This window comes from Symphalangus syndactylus, chromosome 4, assembly GCF_028878055.3.
Source record: "Symphalangus syndactylus isolate Jambi chromosome 4, NHGRI_mSymSyn1-v2.1_pri, whole genome shotgun sequence".
NCBI classification, from domain to species: domain Eukaryota; kingdom Metazoa; phylum Chordata; class Mammalia; order Primates; family Hylobatidae; genus Symphalangus; species Symphalangus syndactylus.
The window spans coordinates 125,834,494-125,862,015 of record NC_072426.2 but is presented as its reverse complement, the minus strand read 5'-3'; the positions used below and the strand labels follow the sequence as shown (position 1 = coordinate 125,862,015).

Genomic DNA, 27,522 nt, shown 5'->3' with positions numbered 1-27,522 from the left:
CTCAAAGCCAACTATCTGGAGACCACAAACTCATACATTAAAGAATGCTCCTGAAATTAAATTGCTAGAATTTTTAAACTATAAGAAGCCAAAAAGGAGACTCAACATATTACTGATACTTGTATGCAAAGCATTGGGGGGAAATTGCCATTTAAAAGAAAAACCAATGGCAGTTCCTTCTGGGGTTTAGAAAGTAGCATTTCATCTCTGGGGTAGATGGTCCTTTTGTTTAATAAAAACATCTTTAAGGGTGTGTCAGACACTGGTAATTTTCTACCCTATAACTATTCTTTCTGCTTTCCTTATTAACAGACCTCAAACCTCACTTTGGGCAACAATGCTCAGGGCCTTCTCAGCCTTCTTTAGAGCTGGGTATGGCCTTAAGACACCACTCTGTCAAGGAGAGCTAAACAGAATTGTGCTGGGAATATTGGGAAAATAATCAGTGTGGATGTGACTCCAGAGGATCTGCAGCTTATTTGTGAGTCATCAGGTAACGGGTTTGATGATAAAAGTCAACATGACACGGATGGCAATAAAGATGGCAAAGGAAAAGAAATAGCCTGGGCATATGATGGTATTATGAGCATTATGGTGTATGACCATATATTGTAATGTTCAATGTTTCTGTATTTTTTTTTTTGAGACAGGATCTCATTCTATTGCCCAGGTTGGAGTGCAGTGGCACGATCACAGCTCACTGCAGCCATAGCCTCCCTGGGTCAGGTAATCCTCCTGCCTCAGCCTCTTGAGAGGCTGGGACTATGGGTGTGTGCCACCACATCCAGCTAATTTTTGTATTTTTTGTAGAGATGGGGTTTCACCATTTTGCCCAGGCTGGTCTCGAATTCCTGGGCTCAATCAATCCACCTGCCTTGGCCTCCCAAAGTGCTGGGATTACAGGCGTTGAGTCGCCACGCCACGCCATGTTTCTGTATTTTTAAAACTGCCATAATGAAAATTTGAAAAATGACAAATAGGATTGAAGGTTTCTAGAATGCCATTTGTTTATCCTGAGAATGCAAGCAGTGACTCATTTATTTGTAGCCCACATCCTCAGAAAATACAGATCAAATGATTTTATTTTAATTTTTTTGAGATGGAGTTTTGCTCTTGTTGCCCAGGCTAGAGTGCAATGGCGCAATCTCGGCTCATTGCAACTTCTGCCTTCCGGGTTCAAGTGATTCTCCTCCATCAGCCTCCCGGGTAGCTGGGATTACAGGCATGTGCCACCACACCCAGCTAATTTTTGTATTTTTAGTAAAGATGGGGTTTCACTATGTTGGCCAGGCTGGTCTTAAACTCCTGAGGTCAAGTGATCCACCTGCCTTGGCCTCTCAAAGTGTTGGGATTACAGGCGTGAGTCACTGTGGCTGGCCTAGATCAAATAATTTTAGATGGTAGTGGCTGGGGTCAAGCACTGAGTCTGGCACATTCTAGGTATCAGACTATGCTCCGTTAAGGGAGGGACAAGGTCTTTTTTTTCCTCTTCTCATCACTGTATGTTCAGCACTTTGCTCTAGTGTTAGAAAATAGTAGGTGATGGTAAAATTTTGACTCAATACTGCCTTTTGAAAGTTAAAACAAAAAATATACTAATAATATTTGTAAAGCTGGTCCCTTTGGGAACTCCCTATTGTTAATTCAATAATTTAACTTTGAATTTCAAGCCAGAACATTTTAAAGCCTTTGCTCTACAAGTTTAGTTACATTTAAGCCTAACTTATTATTTTTATAAAGTTATTTTTAATCCTGTTTTACTCAATTTTTAATTTTAAAAATAGCTGGATTTTATTGATAAAATATTTTATGACTATTTATGACAAAACCAACTGGCTTGTATCCTGAAGGATTCCTCTAAAGCTAAAGGTTACATTTTCAATGATTATAAGTGATTCAAAGTTATTTTATTTTCTATTAAAACCAGTAGTCATCTATCATTAATCTTCAGAATTAATCTTTTTGCAAACCCAGATGATCAGAAAGGTAACACAGGGGAAATCTCATCATTAGTCTGCAAGTTTTCCAGGTTGATTTGTATTTTAATTATTTTATTTTATTTATTTTATTATTTTATGACAAAGTCTCACTCTGTCGCCCAGGCTGGAGTGCCCTGGCACCATCTTGACTCACTGCAACCTCTGCCTCCTGGGTTCAAGCAATTCTCATACTTCAGCCTCCCGAGTAGCTGGGATTACAGGCGCAAGCCACCACACCCAGCTAATTGTTGTATTTTTAGTAGAGATGGGGTTTCACAATTTTGGCCAGGCTGGTTTCAAACTCCTGACCTCAAGTAATCTGCCCGCCTCAGCCTCCCAAAGTGCTGGGATTACAGGCATAAGCCACTGTGCCTGGCCTGTGCTTGTATTTTAAAATATCATTAAATTCTGAGAGCCTCCAACATTTTTATAGTACTATGAAATTATTAAGAAACTCATTACCAAATCCAATGGCAACATTTGACACTTTTATTTGGTAAAACTCTTTTCTCAGTTATTAAGGAAGTATGGCGATTCTTTGAAGAAGCAATAGGGACCAGTGACAGATTGGCCATAAGGGATGAAGGGGAGAGTGGAGAAACTTTATTTTTTTTAAAGCAAGTTTTCTTCCATTTAATCCATTTTTAGTGCTACTATTTATATTAATCTTTAATTTTTTTTTTTTTTTTTGAGACGGAGTTTTGCTCTTGTTGCCCAGGCTGGAGTGCAATGGCACGATCTCGGCTCACTGTAACCTCTGCCTTCTGGGTTCAAGCGATTCTCTTGCCTCAGCCTCCTGACTAGCTAGGATTACAGGCATGTGCCACCACGCCCGGCTAATTTTGTATTTTTAGTAGAGAGACGGTTTCTCCATTTTGGTCAGGTGGTCTCGAACTCCTGACCTCAGGTGATCTACCTGCCTCGGCCTCCCAAAGTGCTGGGATTACAGACATGAGCCACTGCGCCCAGCCTAATCTTTAATTTTTAAAAAATTATTTCTATTTGTATCAATATTAATCTGATCCTAAAGCTGTTAGGCTTAAAATAAACCTTATTCAATTGTAGAATAAGAGGTCTGCCATGTGGAAATGAACAATATCCTACAGACCTTGGGAATTAATTTACCTTATTGTTCCAGAAGACAGAGTCAGTACCGTATTTGAAGACTCAGGGTGAAGTCCAGGTTTCCCATTTACTTGCCCTCCTGACTCTGGGTAAGTCAATTTCTCTGGGTCTCACCTTCCTCCAGTTTTAAAGTATCACTGATTCTAAACAAAGAACTGAGAGATAAGAAATTAATGAAAATAATAAAATGTAGTATGTTGGGAAAATATGCCAGGCAGTGACACCAATGTTGTGTATTTGATGTTAATGAGTGAAATTAAAAAAAAAAATCCATAAATTGTAGCAGGAATGTTAGGAGGAAAGAAAAAGCCACTGTGACTTTTAAAAAAATCAACAAACCTGGGAAATGAAAAAAATATGTGCAGGGAAAACAACTTTTTACACGATTGTCTTGAGAAAAATACAAAGCAACAAAAACAAAGTTTATTTACACAGATTCGAGAAAATTAAAATTGCCTTTATATTCTCGGAGGAAACTAAAATACAACAAAAATAAAAACTACTATGAGGGATTGCTGGCAATAGCCTAATAGTTGAAAAATTGCATGATTTTGGATGGTAAAGAAAAAAAAAGCCCTATAGGCCTACTTTTAAGAAGTTTATTAGCTGGGTATGGTGGTGCATCCCTGTGGCTTCAGGACGCTGAGGTGGGGGAATCCATTGAGCCCAGGTTGAGGCTACAGTGGGCTGTGTTCGCATCAATGCACTCCACCCTGGGTGATAGAGTGAGACTTTGTCTCAAAAAAAAAAAAGAAGAAAAAGAAAAAAGTAAAGCAAAAAAAAGTTTATAGGGTGGACATGGTGGCTCACATCTGAGGCTGAGGCTGGAGGATTGCTTGAGTCCTGGCATTTGAGACCAGCCTGGGCAACATAGTGAGACCCCGTCTCTATAAACAATAAAAAAATTAGCCGGATGGTGGCACATGCCTATAGTCCTAGCTGTTTGAGAGGCGGAGGCAGGAGGAATGCTGGAGTCCAGGAGTTCGAGACTTCAGTGAGCTATGATTGAACCACTGTACTCCAGCCTTTGTGACACAGTGAAACCCTGTCTAAAAAAAAAGTTGGCCGGGTGCGGTGGCTCACGCCTGTAATCCCAGCACTTTGGGAGGCTGAGGCGGGTGGATCACGAGGTCAGGAGATTGAGACCATCTTGGCTAACATGGTGAAACCCCGTTTCTACTAAAAATACAAAAAATTAGCCGGGCGCAGAGGCAGGTGCCTGTAGTCCCAGCTACTCGGGAGGCTGAGGGAAGAGAATGGTGTGAACCCGGGAGGCGGAGGTTGCAGTGAGCCGAGATTGTGCCACTGCACTCCAGCCTGGGCAACAGAGCGAGACTCCTTCTCAAAAAACAAACAAAAAAACAAAACAAACAAAAAAAAGTTTATAATCAAATTAATAAAAAAAACTACATAACCTATAATTATGCTTATTTTGGAAAGAACTTGTCCCAAATATAACTCACTTGGTGGCATTACTGATGGCAGTGGCAGCCCATCCAGAGCAGACACTGCCATCATGCTGGCTGCAGCGTGGATGTGTGAGCGGTGGTGGCAGGAGCGGCTGTGGGAGTGGCAGTGGCAGTTGTGGGACCTTTGTGCCCTGCATTCCCGAGGTGGACAACTGTGCTGCACCCCGTACCCATCCTCATATGGCCAGGCAGGACCCGTTCCCAGCACTGGAGGCTCCACTGCTCCAGACCCTGACCCTGAATCACTGTGATCACCCACTGCCACTGTGGGGAGCATGTGGGGAGGAGGTGGACAGTCCCCAGAGCCCACTGCCCTGGGGGTTGCTGTGATGGGGCAAGGCTGGGCTGCCTGTCAGCAGAGGAGCAGCATGCTCGGGCATGGAGAGGTGGGCAGAGAAGGGCCCAGCAAGGACCTGCAGTCCCCATGCTGGGTTGCAAGGAGGCGCAGCTGGGGCTGCCTGCACTCCATGAGCAGGCGGCAGCCCTACCCTCCCAGGCGCAGCACCAGGGCATCTCCGCACGCTGCACCCTCTGGGGGATGGGAAGGCCCCCTTGCCCCTGCAGGCCAGGGGGTGTCTGTTCCCACTGCTTGGCTTCTCCCTGCTCCCAGTGCCTGCTCTGATCTCAGAACGGGGTTGGGGCCAAGCCCGGGCACTGTCACAGCCCAGCTGGGTATGTGCAGGCTTGGGGCAGTACTGACATGCCAGCCCCCCGCTGCTTCCGCCCACTGTAGATGTTGGGCGCTGACAAGCATGGGAGGCAAGGGTTGGCAGGGCTGAGGGCAGCTCTGTGCTGGCCCCACAGGCGCCCCTCTGCAGGAATAGCCTGGGTGCCATGAAAAGTGGTAGGAGACAGACAGGCTCTAGAGTGGAAAGGAGCGGGTTCCCATTGAAGCCCCACTTTTAGGCCGGGGAAGGCCTGAAGCCTGGGGATTGGGCTGCCCATCCTGCATACCAGAGTGGGAACTTACGGTGCTTTTTCCTGGGCCTGCCCAAGGACCAATCAGCATGCACTTCCTCCCCTCTGAGGCCCGGGGCTCAGTCAGAACTAAGCAGACGATGGATGACCAGCTGCAGAGAGGAACTACCTTCTCTGCTGTTAGCTGAACACTTGTTAGGACGACCAGCTGTGGAGAGTAGCTACCATCCCTGCTGAGAACTGAACACTTGTTGGGACAACCTTCCTGCATAGAGGAGCTACCTTGCAAAGAGGAGCTCTCCTCTCTGCTGAGAGCTGAAAACTCATCAGGACAACCTGCCTAGCAGAAAGGAGCTGCTGTCTCTGGTAGGAGCTGAACACTCATTGGGACACCCTGGCTGCAGAAAGGAGCTACCCGCTGTGGGTCTCCTCTAAGCTGTTCCATTACTCAATAACATCTTGCTCACCCTCCACTTGTCTGTGTACCTCATTCTTCCTGGTCACAGGACAAGAACTTAGGACCTGCCAAAGGGCGAGGCTAAAAGAGATATAACACAAACAGGACTGAGACATCCCCCTTGCTTGCCACGTTGCGGGTGAAGAGGAGAGAAGGGCTGTGGCCTTTCGGAGAGCCCAGACCTGGGAGCTCCCCAAGCCAATGCTGTGACTCCCTCTTTGGGTCCCTGCAGTTCCTGGCGTCTCCAAGCTTCTGGGTGCCAATGTGTTCCCTGGTGCCAGCTGTGGAAGCTGCCTGCAGTATGCGTGGTCCAGCCACAGCCTTGCAGAGAGCTGGTGCATCTGGAGCTGCCCGCCCCACTGCAGTAACTGGTGTGTCTGACTGCGCAGTAGCCAGACCTCACGCTTGCTCACACATGCCTTGCCGCTCCAGGCTGTACTTGCCCTTGGCAGGCGTGGGATCCAGGCCGGTAGCATAAGCTGAGCACAGCCTGCCAGGCCAAGTAGGTGGAATGAGCCCAGTGGGCCTGAGCAAGACTTGGGCAAAGGCGCCACAGGCCACAGAGGTTTCTGGCCAGAAAAGTGACACCCTAAACATCCCATAACATTACTTTACCTGTTCAAATGTGGACTACGAAAGGATATTGAAAAGTTGGGCATCTCAGAGACTTAGACACTGAAAAGATACTAACGCACCACAAAAATGTAAATCCAAATAGCTAGTTGTATACAAAAAGGTCCTCAACAGCATCAGTAATCAGAGAAATGACAGTTAAAGCCACAATGATATACTACTACACACCCACCAGACTGGCAAAACCGAAAAGACCAATAATGTCAAGTGTTGTGAAGGTGTGGAGCAATGGGACTCATATATACCTAGTGTGAGTGTGTAGCCCTCTAGAAAAGAACTTGACATTATTTATTCAAGTTTATGATACATATTACCACTCCCAGGTATATGCTATACAGAAACTGACGTAGATGTGATGGAATACATATATGAAGAATGTTCACATTAGCATTTATAACAATCCTAAACTGGAAACAACCCAGATGTCCACCAGCAATAGAATGGCTAAACATATTGTCACATACTGTTACAATGGGACACTGTAATATGCAGCAATGAAAATGCACAAATTACAGCTATAGGAACAACCTGAACAACATATGAATTAAAAACAATGTTGAGCAAAAGCAACAAGAACAACAGATTACATATTATATTGTTCCAGTTACATAAAGTTCAAAACAAAGAGTGAAGCTAAACAATATATTGTTTAGGGATGCATGCTTGAGACAAAGCGACAAAGAAAAGCAGGGAAATGATTATCACAAATGTTAGAATAATGGCTACATTTAGGAGGGAGGGAGAGTTGTGTTCGGGAAGGTCATGGCAGGGAGGGGAACTTCTGAGTTGCTGGAAATATTCCATTTCTTGACCTGGTTGATTGGTTACGTGGTGGTTTCCTTTATAATCACTTATACTATATCATTGCTTTATGTATTTAAACTATATTTCACAATAAAAATGTTAAAATTAATATAGATAGTATTTCTGGAAAGCAAAATTTTGCCAGATAATTTAGCTTACACAATCTTTGACAGTAAAAGCCACTGATGTGGAATAACAAAACACTGATTAGTTTCTTGTAAGAGCTCACTTTCAAGTGTAGAGGTCAAAAACTTTATGAGTCTCCGTTTTTCTGTATTTCAACACAGTATTTACAGCCTTATCTTAAATTGATGAACCAGGGAAGGAACTATTAGCTAAAACTTCAGATTTTTTGGAAATTTTAATTAACTAGCTGTTTTCTCCTCTGGATTAATAAGCAATACGAGGAACTAAAGAGATGCAGACCAAGTTGGAAATGTATGAACTTCCTTCTCTCCAGTCTCCAGTTCCAGCTGTTTCCTCCTGTTATCAAGCTGGGTGTTGAGGTGGGTATCTAGCCCAGTAAGCTTAGTGTGTTGTTATTAAATACTTTCTAAGTAAGTGGCTCAGGCTCTCCTGAGTGCCCTTCTGTTCTTCAGCACTGAGGCTGTAAGGTGGAGCCACTGACAATGAAAACAAGATCATGCTGCTGGAAAACCCTATGTGGTACACACTTAACTGGAGGTGTTCTCTGCTGGGCTGCAGAACTCTGATGTTTGCACTCTTTTCCTTCAAAGCCCACAAAGGTTAAACTCTCTGAGGTGTTTAGCTTCACAAAGTCCCCTAAATCTGTGTGTTTTACTCCTTTAATTTCCACCATTCCCCTGCTGTAAGATAGGAAGGGGGGAAAAACAAAAAATATTTATTTTGTAGCCATGTGAGACCATCACTTGTCGGTCTGATTAACTGTGAGTCTTATTTGGAAGGCTGTAGCAGGGGATTGGTCATGTAAAGACAGAAAAATCCAGGGTAATTTAAGCAGGATGTTTAACTTGGCTCTTGGAACTTCAGGTCAAGGGCAGTAGGGTCAGGTGCTAGTCTGTGAGTCTCTCCTTGGTTTTGCCACATCCTCCTTTGCCCCTCTCACCACCTTTCCCGCAGCATTTTAATGAACACGAGCCCTTGGATTTACCCAGTTAAAAGTTTCCTTAGTCTACTGTTTGCAGATGGTAGTGGAAGTAGTGGGAGAAACCCAGAGCTTCCCATATTTGTCTATAATACACTTGCTCCTATCTCACCCCCTCCACCAGGTGGAAAGACTTGTAAAATCCATTACTACTGCTTCCCGAGGAGGTAGAGTGTACTAGGGTCCAGGGACAGAATTGTGGAATCTGCTTTCATCATTGCTGCTGCTTTAATCTTTTTCTCATACTATTCACTGAAGACAGATTTCTGAGGATTCTGGTCCTTTTATCTTAAATTTCTTTTCCTGGAGAACTACACTTTTAACTTCATGAATTTTTACTTGACTTTCCTTTCCAGGATAACATCTGTAGGAAAAGCTGCATAATACTAATAACATTTATTTTAGAAAGAAAATAACCTTTGAGTCAGACCTGAAACATAGGCCAACATTTCTTGATGACAACGTACGCCGATGAACCAAGACCAGAAGCTCTCGAAAGCTCCAAACCATAAGAAAGAACCATTCGTAAAAGTGAGGCACTATTAAATTCTTCCCCTGACAGTCAAAAATCCTTCAACAATCTCCCAGAGGATGGCTCCCTTCCAATCCTCCCTTCCCGCCGCCCTAACAATCTGCGCGAGGATGGGTCCCTTCTCCTGCCCGGCATTTCGTCTCCTTTTCCACTAAAGACTCAGGTTGTGACTCTGTACTCAAGCCGCACCCCTGTTTCTTTCATGGCTGGGGGAGGGGAGGAATGTATTACAACTCATTTTTACAATGCACTGCAGTTTACGAAGCGCTTGCACTTCCACCATATCCTCTGAGCTTCGCGAGTGCCACGTGAGAGAGGCATTCATTCATTCATTCATTCATTCATCAAACATTTGCTCGGCCCGACCACACGTTATCCAACGCTGGGTCTCACCCCACGCCACGGGAAGGGTGGGGCGCTCTCTCCCTGGAGCAGGTGCAGCAGATCAGGCTGTAGGGTAACTCCTCGATCAGTCCGGCTTTTCGAGGGTCTGTTTGGGGCCAAATGCCTCACCTTCGGGTGGTGCGCACAGCTGCCTGAAGGCGCGGCCTGGGCCTCCTCCTTCCTCCCAAAGGAGCAGTCCCCACCTGCCCCGAAGGAAACCGCTACAGAGCAAGCTCTCCAGGCCGCCCTCGGGTCAGGGGTAAGATCGGGCGGCAGCTTAGGCTCGACTCGGCTCCTCCCCTTCCTCTCTTCAGTTCTGACGCGGCCGTAGAGGCGGCAGCGGCGGCGGCGGCTGCGAGTCCCGCGGCCCGAGGCGCACCCACCCGCTTGCCGATCCCCACTTCCTCTTCCCTTGGAGCGTCATCAGAACGCGCCAGAAGCGCCCAGGGCGGGGTGGCTGGAAGGGGAAAAAAGGCCAGCAGAGGAAGCCTCAGAGCGGAAAGAAGAGGGAGGGGGAAGAGAGCGGTTGCTAGGTGACTGGCGTCATCGGCAGGCGCCGCTCTCCTCCCGCCCCTCTCTCTGGAGTGAGGCGAGAGCCCCGCACAGAGCGAGGGAGACAGCGAGCTGAGCTCCGGGCGCTGCCGCTGCCGCTGCCGCTGCCGCCGCCGCTGAGAGTGAGAGCGAAGGAGCATCCGAGAGATCCAGCCCCTCTGCACTGGCCGCCGCTGAGACCTTCGCTCTCACCTGGGCCAGCGGGAGCCGCGGCCGCACTCCTTTCCCCCCCTCACCTTCCCGGCCGGCAGCGGCGGCTGCACACGCCGGAGCCGGAGCCGGAGCAGGAGCCCGAGCCTGAGCCGGAGCCGGCGGCTTGGGGGGCAGGGAGGCGGCTACCACGGGCCGGGACTGGGTAGCTGCTCCGCGGTGAGAGAACGCCGAGGAGGCGCCGGAGCTTCTGCCTCGTCCTGTGGGGCGTGGGGCGAGAGACCCCCAAGGTGTAGGGAGGGGGGTCCCAGCCGCAGCGACACATGCGGGAGCCGGGAGCGGGGGCGGCGCCGAGCGGAGCCGGCCGGGTCCCTCGCCTTGCCGCCGCCTCGGCCACCCGCCCGGGGCCGTAGCATCTTGCCCCGGAGTGTATGAACCGGGGCCCCAACCAAGCTCGGCAACCACCCCCCGGCCGGGGGGGGCGGGGACCCCGATGTGAAGCGGCGGCGGGGACCCCGATGTGAAGCGGCGGCTGGGGCGGCGGAGAGAGGAGGACCGACGCCGCCGTCCTTTCCTCACCTTCCCCCTCCCCTCAGCCCCCTCCGGGGGTCGTCTCCCTTGGCCAGTCGCCGGCCCCCCGGCTCCTTGGCTGGACTCCGGGAGGAGTTCTTAGAGCCCCCCTCCCCCGCCCCAGTCCCGAGGGCGGCGGGGCCGGGGGGGACCCGGGGGGCCGGCCGCAGCCTCCACCCAGAGGAAACTTTATAAAAACAAAATCCGGAGTCTCCCAAACCTGACTGTCACGGGAGAAGTGGCCCTGGACGGGCAGAAGCCGCAGCCTGAAAAGACCCAGGAAGAGGAAAAGAGGAGGTAAGCGGGGCCGCCGTCTCCTCTCCCCTGGCAGCGCGGAAGAGACCCGGGTGGCCGCCTGGTTTAGCGACAAGAGCACCGCTTCTTCCTCAGTACCGCGCCGGAGCCTTCCGCAGCTGCCGCCTCAGTCCGAAGGAGGAAGGGAACCAACCCACTTTCTCGGCGCCGCGGCTCTTCTCTAAAAGTGTGAGTGGCCCCGGGAGAAGGAATTGAGGGGGAGAAAGTGGGAGGATGCCGGCGCTTCCTCCGGGAGTTTTGCTGATGTTCTCCAGTAGTGTTGGGAGTCTATCAATGAGGGAGTCTAGCTTTATTCACGGAGAGGGGGAAGGTGTTAGGGAGGCCTGTATTTTGTAACTTTTTAGCTCTTTGTACGAGTAATCCAAGTATGCAGGTTTCTCTTGGAGGAGTTCTTTCTCCAAAGTGAATACTCGCACCTTTCTGGCCAGTAATTGGCAAAGGGAAATTGAGGAAGCCAGAGCATATGTGCGCACGGAGGCCATCTGTATCTGTAACCTTTTCCTGGTACTGTGGGTGTGTGCGGTGTACTTTTTGTTTCTGGGGTACTCTCATATATGTTCCTGAATGAGAACTAGTTACCCTATGGACCCCTGAAAGTAAAATTCCTTTTTTTAAAAACAACAACAACAAACCTGTCTTGAGAGAGGTTCATTTTAGTACCTATTGGTACAGGAGTTAACCTCAGTTCCTGGGTCCAGTTCATGTGTGTCAGGAGGACACTGTAACAGATGTCAGTTACTCAGGAACTTGAGTTGTTAGGAATCACAACTTACTTGGGGAAGAGCATTTATCACATTAATCATTTTATAAAAGTTGTGATTTTTTTCCCTTCCCCCCCCTTTTTTTTTAGAGTAACAAATTACAGCACTTTTTTATTTGGTTTGAGGCTTTGCTTTTTTGAATTATCTTTATTTCTGTATCAATTTAGGATACATCTTTGATATTTAAGTCAGGAATGATTTTTTCCTTCCATTATTTTAAAGCTGAAGTTTATAAAACCTTTGACTTGTATTTTAGGTATCTTGTCAGAGTACCAAATTAAAGGTTCATGAAAGTAATTAATATTTCATATACAGACCTTAAGGGTTAAACATAGAGCAGAATTTTATGTAAGAAGGCATAGACAGTACTATACTGAGAATTGTGGTCCATCTAGACAACTGTGGGCTGGTTCTGTCTGAAGCCACTGCTGAGAGATGCTTTGTGGGAATGAATGTAAGCCTGGGGTTCTCTCTCTATTCGAAGTTCTCCATTCAGGATCTTGATTAGATTAATTTAAAACTTTCTCAAACTTAACAATGTTTGGTCCTTTTTTTTAAAGTAATGAGTTCTGCAAGTTTATTAGCCTGTGTATTATGTGACAATTCATTTACATATTCCATACCTGTGTCCCTAAACTTTCAGGACACAGTCAGAGTTTGTGTTTCAAGAATTATCAGGACAAGCCTCAATTCATCTTTTCTTAATTTTATAGACTTTCATTATTTCTACCATCAGTTTCTCCAACTGTTGTCTTAGAATAATGTCTTTCATTTCTTTGACCACTTTTCCCTCCTCTGGAACTTCTCCCACTGAATTGTTTTTCTTTAGTTGCCTTGTTATGCTTTGGTAAGGAACTTTAAATTCTGTCTTTTAAGTGTGTACTGACATGAAAATACTGAATAGTAGATGTAATGTTAGACTTAGAATCAGAGTCACGTATTCTGTTTTTCACTAAGATGTTGTAAAGAGAAATGTCATGTAGAAGCTGTATTTTGGGAAGGAGGGGAGGACAAACTAAGAAACAAACTATAGTTTGAATGTAGGTTGCACTCTGTCAAAGTTGCTTACTAACTTTAGGACCTACTTTTATTGCTTTATAGATTGGTTAAAAATTACGGTAATTTTTTTTTTGAGACAGAGTCTTGCTCTGTCACCCAGGCTGGAGTGCAGTGGAGCGATCTCGGCTCACTGCAACCTCCGCCTCCCAGGTTCAAGCGATTCTCCTGCCTCAGCCTCCTGAGTAGCTGGGACTACAGGCATGCGCTACCACGTCTGGCTAATTTTTTTGTATTTTTAGTAGAGACGGGGTTTCACCATGTCGGTCAGGCTGGTCTCGAACTCCTGACCTCAAATGATCTGCCCATCTCGGCCTCCCAAAGTGCTGGGATTACAGGCGTGAGCCACCGCGTCCAGCCAAAACATTATGGTAATGTTTTATTGCATGTTTGGATAGAAATGGCAAAGTATTTGGAATCCCTGCCTTTGAGATGCTTTTACTTGTAGGTGGTGGAGACAATCAAACACAAATTGCACAAAGCTATAGGAGAGGGGGGATAGACCAATATTTATCCAAGACCACACTGGATGTTAGATATTATTTGGCAACTTATAGATGTGAATATATTTTTACATTTTTCACTAGGGAAATGTTGCTTTTGGACGTGTACATATAGAACTAATTGAAGTATTGAAGCCAAATCTGGGAAGGTTTCTTTTAGGAAGAAAAGAGCAAGTGGAGACAGAATATTTAAGACTTTTGGAATTGGAAGGCACAAGGGACAGATAAAATTACGAAGTTGGTTTGAAGGGAATACAGATGGAGGTTGTTGAGTAGTGTTAGGGTCAGTTGTGTTTGTGTAGACACATGATTACAGTTCAAAGAAGCAACTGAGAAGAGTGTTCGTGAGAGTAGTTTCAGATGACTGGGGAGAAATTACATTTTAGGCAAAAGCCGTTATGCCTGGATTAGGATTTTGTTTTTCTAGGGAACCAACATTTTTATTATATCGTGGCTATCCAGGGCTGTACAGAAGGAGGAGTGAAAAAGAAGATGCTTAGTGTGTTGAAAGCAGCTTCTTACAAAAAAGAGTTTGGAAATGGGACAGTAAACTTTGCTTTGGATGTGAAATTTTAGGGCAACAATTGGATACTGGTGCAGTTTCAAAACAGCAAAATAGTTTAGCAGGTAATATGCTGAAAATGTAAAGTTGGAATTATTTTCAAAGTATTTAGGTTTCCCAGAGTACTGATGGAAAGTGAAGAGCTGAAAAGTGGGTATTTTTAAATAGGGTATATAGGTCCCTTGAGATTAAATTCAGAAGAGTATACTTAATAATTTAATTGTTAAGGAATTTATAAGTAGAAGGACAGATTTGTTTCCTCAAATTCATGTTTTAAAGTTCGCTGTGCATTATTATCCTACGTTTGGTCTTAATATGACGAAGTGAGGCCAAAAATAGCTGACAGAGAAGGCTGCTTCCCTTGTTCACAGTCGGTGTGTGTCTTTGTGTCCCATACAATGGAGGGGATATCCCTGTGTAGGCACAGTAGTGCTGAACATGCTTTTTTTTTTTCCTTTTAAACTTTTTATTAAAAAACAAAAAGCAACTTGGCACTTAAAAAATGTAGACATTTTTGCGGCTTGCATTTAGTATTGACTTTAACAGGATTAAGGATTGTGAGGAAGGAAATATATATTCACACTTTTTTGTGTTCTTTAGTTGGAATTCTGCACCTTCCCAGTAGCTTCTCTGACTTCTTAACAGTGATTATTCAAATGGCAGAAACTCTGGGGAAGAGATGTTTCAACAAGGAGATAGGTCTAAGGTGATTCTAGGGTAAAGATATAGGGATTGGATTATATGCCATATGGAGGCCTTCTCTCATCACCCTTCACTTTCCACAACATTTTTTGTGCAGTCGAAGCCATGTTCAGATAAGTTTTAGAAGGCAGCCATTTATAGTTAACGTTATTTACCAGTAAGGACAGTGGGAAGAGTGGTAACTTCATGTACTTTGCCTTGGCAACTTTTGGATTGATAGGGAATTAGAGAGCCTTGAGGGTTTATGTTTGTGTGTGTGTGTGTGTGTGTGTGTGTGTGTGTGTGTGTGTTTTAGCACCCACCAGATGACCCCAAAGGCCATGCATAGGCTCATTTAATTGTACTTTGGATATGGTTCTTGGAGAAGTCTTCTGGTGCTTCTGACATCTCATTGCGTAGAGAAGGAGTTGGCAAACTATTTTTGTAAAGGGCCAGTTAGTAAATATTTTAGGTTTTACAGGCCACGTGATCTGTCACAACTTTCAATTCTGTTCTTAGAGTGTGAAAGCAGCTGTAGACAACAAGGAAGTGAATGAATGTTGCTGTGCTCCAGTTGGCCCATAGGCTGAAGTTTTTGGACCCCTGGTATAGACAACTGCCAAATCCACCAACAAACAGTATGAGCTTTATTACACTACAAAGCCAGGACTGGCTATTTTTGGTGGTCTTTGTTTTCTAGATCAGATGTTTTTCTCTGAGTTCATTTAAAATGATTCTGCCTAAAGCACATACTCTACTGTACAAAATACTTTTGCCTTCGTGGTAATGAAAACTATGGATTGAGGGTCAGGGGTGATACCATCTTTAAAGGGATGCAGCTAAAAAGTAGGGACTACCTGCATTTCTTATCTAAAGATAACCACAGTTGGCATTTAGTGATATACTGGCTTTGTATCATGGCCAAAAGTTATCTGTAAAGAAGCTTGCGGGCATACTTTTGAAACCTTCTGAAAATAAATGTAAAGCATTTACTTCGTATGTAAAATTAGAAGTGTTTATGGTTGCTTTGAATAATATGAGTCAAATTATAGGAGCATTAAAGTTTGATACTGCTATCTATTAAAGTCTTAATCTCTTGCAGTGACTAATTCAGTGTGTAGAATTATTGGCTCCGCAATTTTTGTTTTGTTAATTTCAAGCACTAGTGTGTCTTAAGAAATCACTTAAATCATTTAAATGTGTACTTTAAAAAGCTTTGATGTATATACATGTATATATATACACGTGTGTGTGTGTGTATGTTTTTTTTTTGAGACGGGGTCTCATTCTGTCACCCAGGCTGGAGTGCTGTGGTGTGAGCTCAGCTCACTGCAACCTCCACCTCCTGGGCTCAAGTCATCCTCCTACCTCAGCCTCTCGAGTAGCTGGGATCACAGGCATGCGCCACCATGCCCGACTAATTTTTTTGTATTTTTGTTGGAGATGGGTAACAACTTTTGGATTGATAGGGAATTAGAGAGCCTCGAGGGTATATGTTTGTGTGTGTGTGTTTTAGCACCCACCAGATGACCCCAAAGGCCATGCATCATGTTGCCCAGGCTGGTCTCTTAACTCCTGAGCTCAGGTAATCCATCCACCTCGACCTCCCACAGTGTTGGGATTGCAGGCGTGAGCCACCACACCTGGCCAGCATTGCTATATTTTTAAGAGTGAATCATGTGTGTTGTTCAGAAAGTGTAATTCACTTTGTACAATTTTACATTTCAGTTAATATTAAAATATTTGTTTCGTATGTCAGCAGATACCAACATTGGGTGATGGTATATTTAGTTTCATAAATCCTATTTATTTTAGAATTCCCTTGTTTATGGCAGGGATGGAGATTACTCTTGCAATAATGATCACTTTTTAGTTAGTATGAAACCTGCTTTTAGTTTATATATAGTATTCCTACATATTGTTACTTAAATTGAACTAACAATTTACTTTTTAATTTTTCTTCTTCCTTTTAAAGAAAGAGTATATAATCTGACAATGTTAGTACATCTTTTAGAAGGTAACTATAAAGTTGCTTTCCTATTTATTTGGAAAGTATTATTTACTTATTATTTTAAAAAATCTTTTAATTTTTCCCTTTTCAAGTAATTTTATCTTTGTCCCAAGCCTAAGGATGAGTGGCAATTTAAAAGACAAAAGGTATGCATCTTCTATCTGCAAATACTCCAAACAGAAATATTCTAGTTTGTTGATACTTTGAGTGGACCAGGGAAAAATGTGTATTAGTTTTTTTTTAGTGTGGCTGAATTGTCATTACAAAAAGATGAGTAAAGTTGCTTTTAAATAATGAATTCTTGCTGTTAAATTGTCCTGTTTTTAGACTTTTCCCCCATTAAGTGTAATGGGGGAAAATGTACACACACATACACACACAAAGTATGTGTGTAGACATACCTAGCGTATTGTGCTAGATGTTCATTTCTGCATAACTGCTCTGGAATTTAGGCAATATTAAAAGACTTTACAAAATATTTTTAGTATCACTTAATATCATCCTGTTTTATGTCTTAATATACTTTTATGTTTTTGCTGCTTTCTGATGATACCTCCTTGGTACTTTCTCATGATACCTTTGACAGTATATTTAAATGGAATGTATTTTCTCAAAGTATGTGACATTTTCTGAACACTATGGGATATGTATCTTCTAGTAATTATGTTTTTACGTGCAAGTATCTTTAAAAATTTCTTCCTATTACGACTTCAGAATTGTGAAACATTTGAGGGAGCATCTGCAGTTTTCACTGAGCACTTAATCTGGATATTGGAATGACAGACTTAACATTTAACTAAATTTTTCTGAGGTGTTCCTTTACAATTTTTGAGTAACACTTGATTTCTGTGAAGCAGAAGGCTTATAAGAAGAAAATACGAGAGCCAGTGTTCATCTTGTATTATCCTGCCATGCAGGTAGTTGAAAATCAGAAACAAACAGAAATGCACAAGAGACCTTATTGCTTGAGTATCTTCTGCTCTTCCCCCATCAGACCTAAGGGACAGCTAGTGGATCAGTCAGATACTGTGCAGTTTCTGTTGCTATGCTGTGTCACCTTTGCCCTTTCTTTCTAGCTGGAAGATAGCTACTGGAAATCTGGCTGTAAGAAAGAGATAGCATGTTTTCTCTCTCTCTCTCTCTCTCTGTGTGTGTGTGTGTCTGTGTACATGTACCTAGTGTATTGTGTTAGATGTTCATTTCTGCATGACTGCTCTGGAATTTAGGAAATATTAAAAGACTACAAAATATTTTTCATATTATTTAGCCTTTTCTCTGAGAGGATCACATCCTCTGGCTTTGGCGTTTTCATCTCACAGCATCTTAAACGAACCTGTCAGTGTATATTATCAGTTCCAAATGTGAAGTCTCAAAGCAAATTGCTGGTTTGTTTTTGGAAGAATATATATGTGTGTGTGTATGTGTGTGTGTGTGTGTGTGTGTGTGTGTGTGTATATATAATTTTTAAATTTTTAACAAAAATTCCTGATGTAGTCAATGCTTATGAGAGTGTGTGTGGTTTGTTTAAAATTATTTTTTTTGGAGACAGGGTTGCTTGTTGTCACCAGGCTGGAGGGCAGTGGTGTGATCTTTGCTCACTGCAGCCTCGACCCCCTTGGCTCAAGTGATCTTCCCACCTTAGCCTCCTGAGTAGCTGGGACTATAGGTGTGTACTTCCACACTCTGCAAATTTAAAAAAAATTTTCTGTAAAGACAGGGTCTCACTATATTGCCCATGCTGGTTCTCAAACTCCAGGACTCAAGCAGTCCTCCTGAAATGGCCTCCCAAAGTGTTGGGATTACAGGCTTGGGCCACAGTGCCCGGTCAGAGTGTATATATTTTTTAACAGCCTTTTAGGATTGCATGCTTTTTAGGGGGGTGAATGGGGGGTAATATACCTTTGCATGACATTCTCTAGGTCTGAGAAGGAGTTGCTTCACTAAAAGTGTAATTTATAATTAGCAAATGGTTGAAAACAAGTCTACCTGGAGTCAGCAACAGGCAGCTAGTTTACTTCTCATTTACCTAATAAAATACATTGATAATATCAATTCAATAATTCATAATTCAATAATTTCTTGGCTTCATGGCCTTAGACAAGCTATTTATTATCCTTTTAATTTTGGTGGCATCACCTGTTGATGGAGGAAAACGTGTCCTTTACGTGGTGGTTGTTAGGATTAAATGAGGTAATATAAAGCATGCAAAGCTCTTAATCCAGTGCCTGACATATAGCATTTGACCCATCAGTGTTAATTTATTAAGTTAAAGTTCTTATAAAGTGTGCTGTAGATAGATGATTTAAATCAGGCTTTATATTAAGCCCAACATTTAAATTCAACACTTGAGTTTGACAAATAATACTGAAGTAATTCTGTGTTTTCAGAAACATCTAAAACTTCATTAACATTTTATTAAAAACTGAAGAAATGACAGAACTGTTGGGCTTTTTTTTTTTTAATAGAAAGACTGATTTGAACATAACTGGAATTTGAATTTATTTTCAAAGATCTCAGTAGTGCATGGACCAGAAAAGAATCCTTTTTTGAATAGTTAGTGATTATGATAGTGACTGTGGTTTAAATTGCCCATTTAGAAATAGCAGGATCTAATTCAGTTATCAGAATAACTGAATTATTTTAATTGCCCGTCTCTTTAACCCTTGGAAATAAAAAGCTTTAAAAAATCATTAAGAAGTTGAGCAGAAATTTTATCTGTGTCATTTACATCCCAAATTCAGATAGAAATAATTTTGTTTACATGATTCTATTTTAACTACTTAATTTTAGTTTTTGTTTTTTCCTGAAATTATTAGTATGTGGATTTTAAAAATTCCTTTTTTTTGTGCTTAGTATTTGTTTTTGTTTGTTTGTTTGTTTGTTTTTTTGAGATGGAGTCCCACTCTCTCGCCCAGGCTGGAGTGCAGTGGTGCGATCTCGGCTCACTGCAAGCTCCGCCTCCCAGGTTCACGCCATTCTCCTGTCCCAGCCTCCCCAGTAGCTGAGACTGCAGGCGCCCACCAGCACGCCCGGCTAATTTTTTTGTATTTTTAGTAGAGACGGGGTTTCACCATGTTAGCCAGGATGGTCTCGATCTCCTGACCTCGTGATCGGCCCATCTCGGCCTCCCAAAGTGCTGGGATTACAGGCGTGAGCCACCACGCCCGGCCTGTGCTTAGTATTTGTTAAATACAAGATTGGTTTACTGAAATACCTTTTCTTCAAGTGTTTTATTGGCCAATACAATAAATAAATGCTTCTTGATTGTTTTTGTATTTGGAAAGAAATTCTATGTTGAGAACAGTTTTGATATGCTTTCCTTCATAGTCTGTTTATTGAATAGAACTGTATGTTTAAGGTATATGAAAAAAATCTAAGCTAGAAAAAAAGACTGAGATACATTCTTGGGAGAAAATATTTGCAAACTATGCATCTGACAAAGGTCTATTGTCCAGCGTCTATAAGAACTTAAATTTACAAGAGAGAAACGACCCCGTTAAAAAGTGGGCAAAGGACGTGAATAGACACTTCTCAGAAGAAGACTTACATGTGGCCAACAAGCAAAGAAAGCTCAATATTACTCATTAGAGAAGTGCAAATCAAAACCACAGTGAGATACCATCTCAGACTATTCAGAGTGGCTACTATAAAAAGTCAAAAAATAACAGATGCTAGTGAAGTTGCAGAGAAAAGGGAACACTTATACACTGTTGGTGGGAGTGTAAATTAGTTCAACCATTGTGGAAATCAGTATGGCGATTCCTCAAAGAGCTAACAGCAGAACTACCATTCCACTCAGCAATCCCATTACTAATGGGTATATACCCAGAAGAATATAATTCATTCTACCATAAAGACACATGCACACGCATGTTCCTTACAGCACTAATCACAATAGCAAAGATGTGGAATCAATCTAAATGCCCATCAGTGACAGATTGGATAAAGAAAATGTGGTACATACACACCATGGGATACTATGCAGCCATAAAAAAGAAGGAGATCATGTCTTTTGTGGGAATATGGATGAAGCTGGAGGCTATTATCCGTAGCACACTAATGCAGGAACAGAAAACCAAGTACCTCGTGTTCTCACTTATAAGTGAGAGCTAAATGGTAAGAACTTATGAGCAAAATGAAACAATAGACACTGGGGTCTACTTGAGGGGCAGGGTAGGAGGAGGGAGAAGAGCAGAAAAGATAACTATTGGATACTGAGTTTAATACCTGGTTGTTGAAATAATAAGTACAGCACATCCTCGTGACACATGTTTACCTATGAAACCTTTACATGTACCCCCAAACCTAAAATAAAAGTTAAAAAAATATATTCTTTAGCACTGATTATCTTGCTAGCTGTGACTTCTCCTTTTAAGGAAAGTTTGCTTTAGATTTTAATGTAAATGTAGAAATTAGATTGGTTTATCTGGTAGTGGATCTCTGGTTAGATGATTAATGAATATTTTAGTTTAAAAAAATTTCAGCATTTTAAATACTTTTCTTTGTTGGTAACGATTTGGATTATGCTTCTAGGGATCTTTACATTTCATAGTTTTTCGACAAAGACTATAATAAGTTCCTGGATGGGAAGAAGAGCATGTTCTCTCTAGTTTATTTGATTTCTTCCTGATTATTATGTATGTAATACTGGAAGGTTGTGTAAATAAATATTTGGGTTGTAAGTTTTCTTTTGCATGATTGGTGGTCTCTTAATTGACTGCTGTGTGAATTTGATAGTATAAACTAGAATGCTTATACAGTGAGTGGGGAAACCTTTTTCTACTGAGTGTTATGCAGGTGGATTTTTTTCCCCCCTGCGGATAAATACTAAACTTTTATATTACCAGATTTAGACATTTAGACAGGAAACAAAATTTCCTTTTTTTTTTTTTTTCAAATGAGCAGGAGAAGAGAGTGGGGTTGTACAGAGGTGGTGAGAGAGGCAGTAAAGGTGGGAGGAAAGAAGAGGCAGATATCAGGGAGAGTGGCGCCGGAAGTTTTGAGTTCAGTCTTAGTCAGAGGTCACACCCTGTTATTTCTTTGGGTTGTGGACATGAGGTGTTACCACTTGTTATCTGTCACCCTTTGAAATGATGATTAGATTATTGGTTTTTATTCATAGCTTTTCAACATTTGGGTTCTTTAAACCATTGAAGGTTTAGTTTGTATGGGATAATCAGTGTTATTTTAGGGTGGGAAAATTTCCACCATACCTGCTAGGAGAAGGGGATGGCCAAAAAGTTTTTGACTTACAGAGGAGTGTTTTTGTTCTGTTGTTTTTTCCGCATTGACTCTATTTCGCTAGTTTTGTCTGAGAGGAGTGCTTGTAATTCTGTATGTGACATAGTAGCTGAGAGGCAAGCTTTGGAGTTGATAGACCCAGGTTCCAGCTCTGCTGCTTTGTGATTTCAGGCAAGTTATTTATTCCATGTATGTTTAGTACCTATTTCCTTTATAGGGTAATTAAGAGGATTGAGATAATGCATGTAAGCCTTTAGCACAGTGTCTGGCTAAGTTAGCATCCAGTAAATGTTAGCTGCTGCAATAATAAGAAATATTGTAGTATTAAGTTATTGTTATTTCTGTGAGGGTGCTGGTTTTCTGAATGCTGAGACACTGGTGATCTTTGCTCCTGAACGTGTTACTGTTTTGAATACTACCTTTATTCAGCAGCAGATTCAGTTCAGATTTACTGAACACCTACTATGCCAGGAATTGATCTAAATAAGCAAAACAAAAATCCTGCTCTCTTGAAACTTACTTTCTGGTTAGGAGAGACAAAATACACAAAACAAAATAGATGATGTGTCACTCAGGAAATTTGGTTGTTGGACTTTGTCTAAGCTTTCATTAACCAACCCTAGCAGTCTTAACCTTTACATACTTTTTGATTGTTCCTGTTGCTGTGCTTGAGAGTGTTTGGAGGTAGGGGCATCCTAAAAGCATATCATGGACTAGCTTTATTGTCTCCAGCTTCAGTTTGATCCTAATTTTAAGACAGCCTTAAATGATAGTTTTCATCATTTCCTTAACTTACTACTTAAATTGGCTATCTCAAAACTTTCAGTCCCCAAAACTTGTATTTCACATCGTTCAGAGAGATGTTGCTCCTCCCCAGCTGCTCCTCTTTTGCTCTTCTATGCCATTTTCTTAAGAGGAGGAGATACTAGAAACCTCTTTTTAGATTTGTTTTCTGACTAGTCTAACTGCATACTTTTCCTTCTCATATTTTGTTTTCTACCCTTTATTTATTGTTAACTGATATATTTAATTTGCTTAGTTTCTTTAAAATATGTGGTTTTTTTGGTCTCTCCAATTAAATTGTGAAAGTTTTTAGGTCAGGGACCACTTTTCTATTTTGACCTTGAGCTTACTCTCTTGAAAAAAAGATAACACTCAGGGATGTGAGATCTCAAAGAGATAATGTGTGAAAGGATCTGGAGCCAGATCCTTAATAAATGGTAGTTTCTTCTTTGAACCACTCTAATTTCTAAAAGTTAGTGCTGTGCATATAATCAGTGCTGAAAAAATGCTTGTTAATTTATCTTGAATTGAGTTGGTGAACTTTTAATTTTCACTTAGTGGTAGTTATAGTTTTTAGTGCTAGATAAGAGTCAAAATACTACTTTTCAAGTGTCAGATGATAAACGCTGGGTCACTAGTGGTAGAGCTCAACAGTGATTAGGAGCAGGAACTTGAGCCCTCATTGTTTGGGTTCAAGTACAGGCTACCACACTTTTACTGGTTGTATGACCTTTGGCAAGTTGTTGTTTAACCTCCCTCGGTTTCTTTATCTGTAAGGAGGGGAAAATGATATCTACCTACCTCATGGATACTTCTTTGTTAGTATTAAAGGAAGTAAATGAGAAGCTCGAAATAGTGCTTAGCATATAACAATCTATAACAGAGTCCCCGGGGGACATTTGGCACTATTTGGTGATGTTTCTGATGGTCATTTGGGGGAGTGGGGAGAGGGAAGGGTGCTACTGGTATCTAGTGGGTAGAGGTTAGGTATAAACAAGATATAGGACAGCATCCACAACAAAAAATTACCTGGTCCAGAATGCCAGCTCTGCCAAGCAACATTGGGAAACCCAGCTTAGTTCCTTTGTATAAGGTACTTTGCCAGTTAGATTCTGTATAAATGCTGATTATTGATAAAGATGAGTCACAGACATGGATAGGCTTCATTTAACATTCATTTTAAAAGACAGACATGTAAGAAGGTTAGTAGATTTCATTTTTTTTAAGGTTACAGAGAAATTACTCCAAAATTAATCTAAAAGTGCTTACACTTTTTTCAGAAACTGAGAAAAGGTTCCAGATGGATTTTACTAATTTAATTTTTTTAATGACGAACTATTCATGTAAAAGTATATTATGAATAGAGGGCTTATGAGATATGAGTGCCGTAGTGTGTATTCATAAAGTCAAACGTACACTTAAAAAACAAATATCAAGGTAAATGGAATGATCTATTGGGGGAAACCTTGGAGCTCTCTCTCTTTCCATATGTTTTATTACTCACAAAGTCAAGGGCTCTTTAACTTAGGATCTTGTTTTTCTGTGTGCACTTTTCCCCTTTACTGTTTAAAATTGGACCCTTACTAAAAATACAGAAAATTAGCTGGGCATGGTGGCGTGCACCTGTAATTTCAGCTACTGGGGAGGCTGAGGCAGGGAGAATTGCTTGAACCAGGGAGACGGAGGTTGCAGTGAGCTCAGTCTCAAAAAAAAAAAAAAAAAAAAAAAATTGGACCCTTACCATTCCTTGTCCATTTCAGGAGCCTCTTAATTGCCTTGCTTCTGTTCTTTCTCTGTATTCCCACTTGAATTGACTCTTCTTTGCTGGGATCCCTTTGGGATCCCTTCTAGTGCAGATCCAATCTACCCTTCAGAGCTCCTTCCACTGTCCTCTTATTTCTGGGAGAGAATTCAGCCGTAATACCCTAAGGCTGGAATTTGAATGTACTGACTTTTCTGTTTATAGGGTTGTGTATTATCTTTGGAAGAATTGGGAAGTCATATCATTTTCTGTATGTTGTGGTTCAGGTGATTTCTTTCACTTGTATCCAAACACTGGTTGTGTGTCCATGTATATACAGCATGTATATACTTTAATGTCTGTTTGTATGTGTGTGTACATGTATATTCTTTCATGTATATTTGTCTCTACACCTTGCTATTTCCTCTGCTTGGAATGTTCTTTTCTTTGCATCTGGGAAACATTTGTCTCTTCAGACCCTACTTAAGTATTGGTCTCCTAGGAAGTGTGTCCTGATTAATATAGCTAGAGTTAGTTATTTTTTTCCACTGGTTACCCACAGTATCTCTGTGGCTTTTATAGCACTTAACATCCTTATTTGTATTTTTCTCTTCTACTGATCTCTCAGTTCTTTGAGGGCAAGAGTCTTGTCTTAGTCAACACCTGCTCCCCCAAGTACCTAACATTCCTGCCACATTGTAGACATATAGTATGTTAACAAATGAATGGGAGAGACAAAAAACTGGAAAGCTTTTAAATAAGTTCTATGGGGGTTGGCAGGAGGGGAGACCACACATTATCTTGTCACCTTTGTTTCCAAGTGCTTAGTGTTGTGCTTGCCCATAGGTGTTCAGCAAATATTTATTGAATGAATTAGAAGCAAATCCCAGGAGTTGATAAAATTTTCATGTGAACTTTTTTTCTTCTGCATTTCTGGAAAGCATATCCTAGAAGTAAAGTAGCTTAGATATTTTGGAACATCTTATTCTTAAGGTCGACCTTCCTATTTTTGACTCAGTAGTGAAACTTCGATCCAATTGATACTTCCTGAATAGTGCTTTTGGCTGATTTCTTCACAACATAGGTCCGTTCTGCTGTTGAGTTTGTTGGAAAGATGAATATGTAGTATCATTTTTACATCATAGAGGAGCCATCATTAAGTAAAAGTGTTAAATAAGGACTCTGGTCCCCTTTGCACATTTGGGCCCAAATAAAGTGAGTATGTACTCTTCTTAAGTATGGGTAATGACTGAGGCTATTGAGGTGTAGGAATGAAAGAGGACAACTGGAGATGAAGAAGTGACCTACTAGATCTCTTTTTCTTTTGGTAATGATTGATTTTTTACCCCCAGTTATTTTTAAAGAATTAGCAAGGAAGGAGAGGGGTATGAATCTAGAAGATAAGAATGTAGATTTTGTAATTCATGATCATTATTATTACCATGTATTGAATGTTTACTGTATGTCAGGAACTGTCCTAAGGATTTTTACAACTGTTATTTAACTTACTCCTCACAGCAGTTCATATGAAATAGCTACTGATGTTTTATGGCAGAGGAAACAAATTCAGATAAATTTCCAAGAACACATTGTTAGGAATTTTGACTTGCAGAACTGGGATTCAAATCTAGATCTGTCATACTCCATGGTCTATGCTTTTAATCATGCATGCTGTCTCTTAAGTTTTTATTGAAAATGGAAAGTTGTACTGACATAGGAGGGGAAAATGATAGAAAATCATCCTATTGGAAGGCAGATTAACAGACTCATGAAGAAGCAATTCCCAGGTTCATATCATTATACATAATAATTGTGAAATTGAAGTCTGTCATTTGAATTGATTTGCATTAACCTTCATTTTTTAGTCTTGCTCTTGGAATCATCATCAGGACAGGTGTCCCAGATATGTTAGCAGTAGAATAAATTTATCTAGGCAAAATCTGTCTAAGATTATGGAGAAAACTGATTTTATATGTGAAATGTGTTGTTTAGTGAGAGTTTAATCTTTTGAAGATTATTCTTGGGTAGAGGATGAGCCTCAAATACATTATTTAGGATTTGAAAACCTACGGTTTGGCATCCTTGTGAAGTGTAGCCAGAAAATCTGACAATCAACATTTGTTAGTCTCTTAGGTATAAATTTATAAGTTGTTTAAGTCCATGGCTATCTGATTATTCTTTCCTTTTTTTTTTTTTTTTGGAGACAGAGTCTCACTCTGTAGCCCAGGCTGGAGTGCAGTGGTGTGATCTTGGCTCACTGCAAGCTCTGCCTCCTGGATTCATGCCATTTTCCTCCCTCAGCCTCCCAAGTAGCTGGGACTACAGGCGCCCACCACCATGCCCAGCTAATTTTTTGTATTTTTAGTAGAGACAGGGTTTCACCGTGTTAGCCAGGAGGGTCTCGATCTCCTGACCTGGTGAACCGCCCGCCTTTGCCTCTCAAAGTGCTGGGATTACAGGCGTGAGCCACTGCGCCTGGCTTCCCTTATGTAATTTCTTAAGCTATTTTTGTTTGCTGATTTGGTGTTTGTAATTTAAAAAAATTTATTTTTTCTTCTTTTACATACTTTGTAGAACTATTCCCTACCCAGTGAGTTTATTTATAGATATTTCATATTTAATTAATACTGTGAGAACATAGTTTTTATATCTGTATTTTTGTTTTTTCGTTAGGATATTTAAAATAGTTTTTGTGATTTTGTTACCTTAAAAAGAGCTAAACTTAGATGTTGGCCTTTAAAAATGTTTTGTGAAAGATTTTCTCTTGGTTCCATTTAAAATACTGTATTTATAACTATAGTTAAATACATTTGAACTTTGCCCTTTCCAGAAATTTTAATTATATGCTTTTATAAAATTTTATCAAAAGTTACATGCAAATACTAAGTATAGAGTGCTGAAGCTGAGCGTGATGACTTATGCCTATAATCCCAGTTACTCGGGAGGCTGAGGCAAAAGGATTGCTTTAGACCAGGAGTTGGAGACCAGCCTGGGCAACACAGCAAAACCTTGTCTCTACAAAAATAAAATAAATTAGCTGGGTGTGGTGGTGTGCACCTGTAGTCCTAGTTACTTGGGAGGCTGAGGTGGGAGGATGGTTTTGGGCATAGTAGTTCAATACTGTAGTGAGCCAAGATCTGCCACTATACTTTAGCCTGGGTGACAGAGC

At 41.7% G+C, this 27,522-nt stretch overlaps 2 protein-coding genes across 9 annotated transcripts in view; both read left to right on the top strand.

The window, feature by feature from the left end:
* The window catches only part of TMEM154 (transmembrane protein 154), a 136,892-nt gene extending 136,277 nt beyond the window's left edge, over nucleotides 1-615 (top strand). The window contains exon 8 of the transcript XR_008657274.2: nucleotides 313-615. The gene's annotated coding sequence lies outside the window, so the exon portion shown is untranslated. The remainder of the gene's footprint in view (nucleotides 1-312) is intronic.
* A 10,036-nt stretch (nucleotides 616-10,651) lies between these two features.
* FBXW7 (F-box and WD repeat domain containing 7) overlaps nucleotides 10,652-27,522 on the top strand; it is a 216,166-nt gene continuing 199,295 nt past the window's right edge. For 3 of the 8 annotated variants that reach the window (XM_063638276.1, XM_055276129.2, XM_063638275.1), the window contains exons 1-2: nucleotides 10,652-10,996; nucleotides 11,090-11,182. The gene's annotated coding sequence lies outside the window, so the exon portion shown is untranslated. Of the gene's footprint in view, nucleotides 11,183-27,522 lie in introns of all 8 variants that reach the window. The other 5 variants (XM_055276128.2, XM_063638277.1, XM_063638278.1 and 2 more) reach the window with 2 other exon arrangements.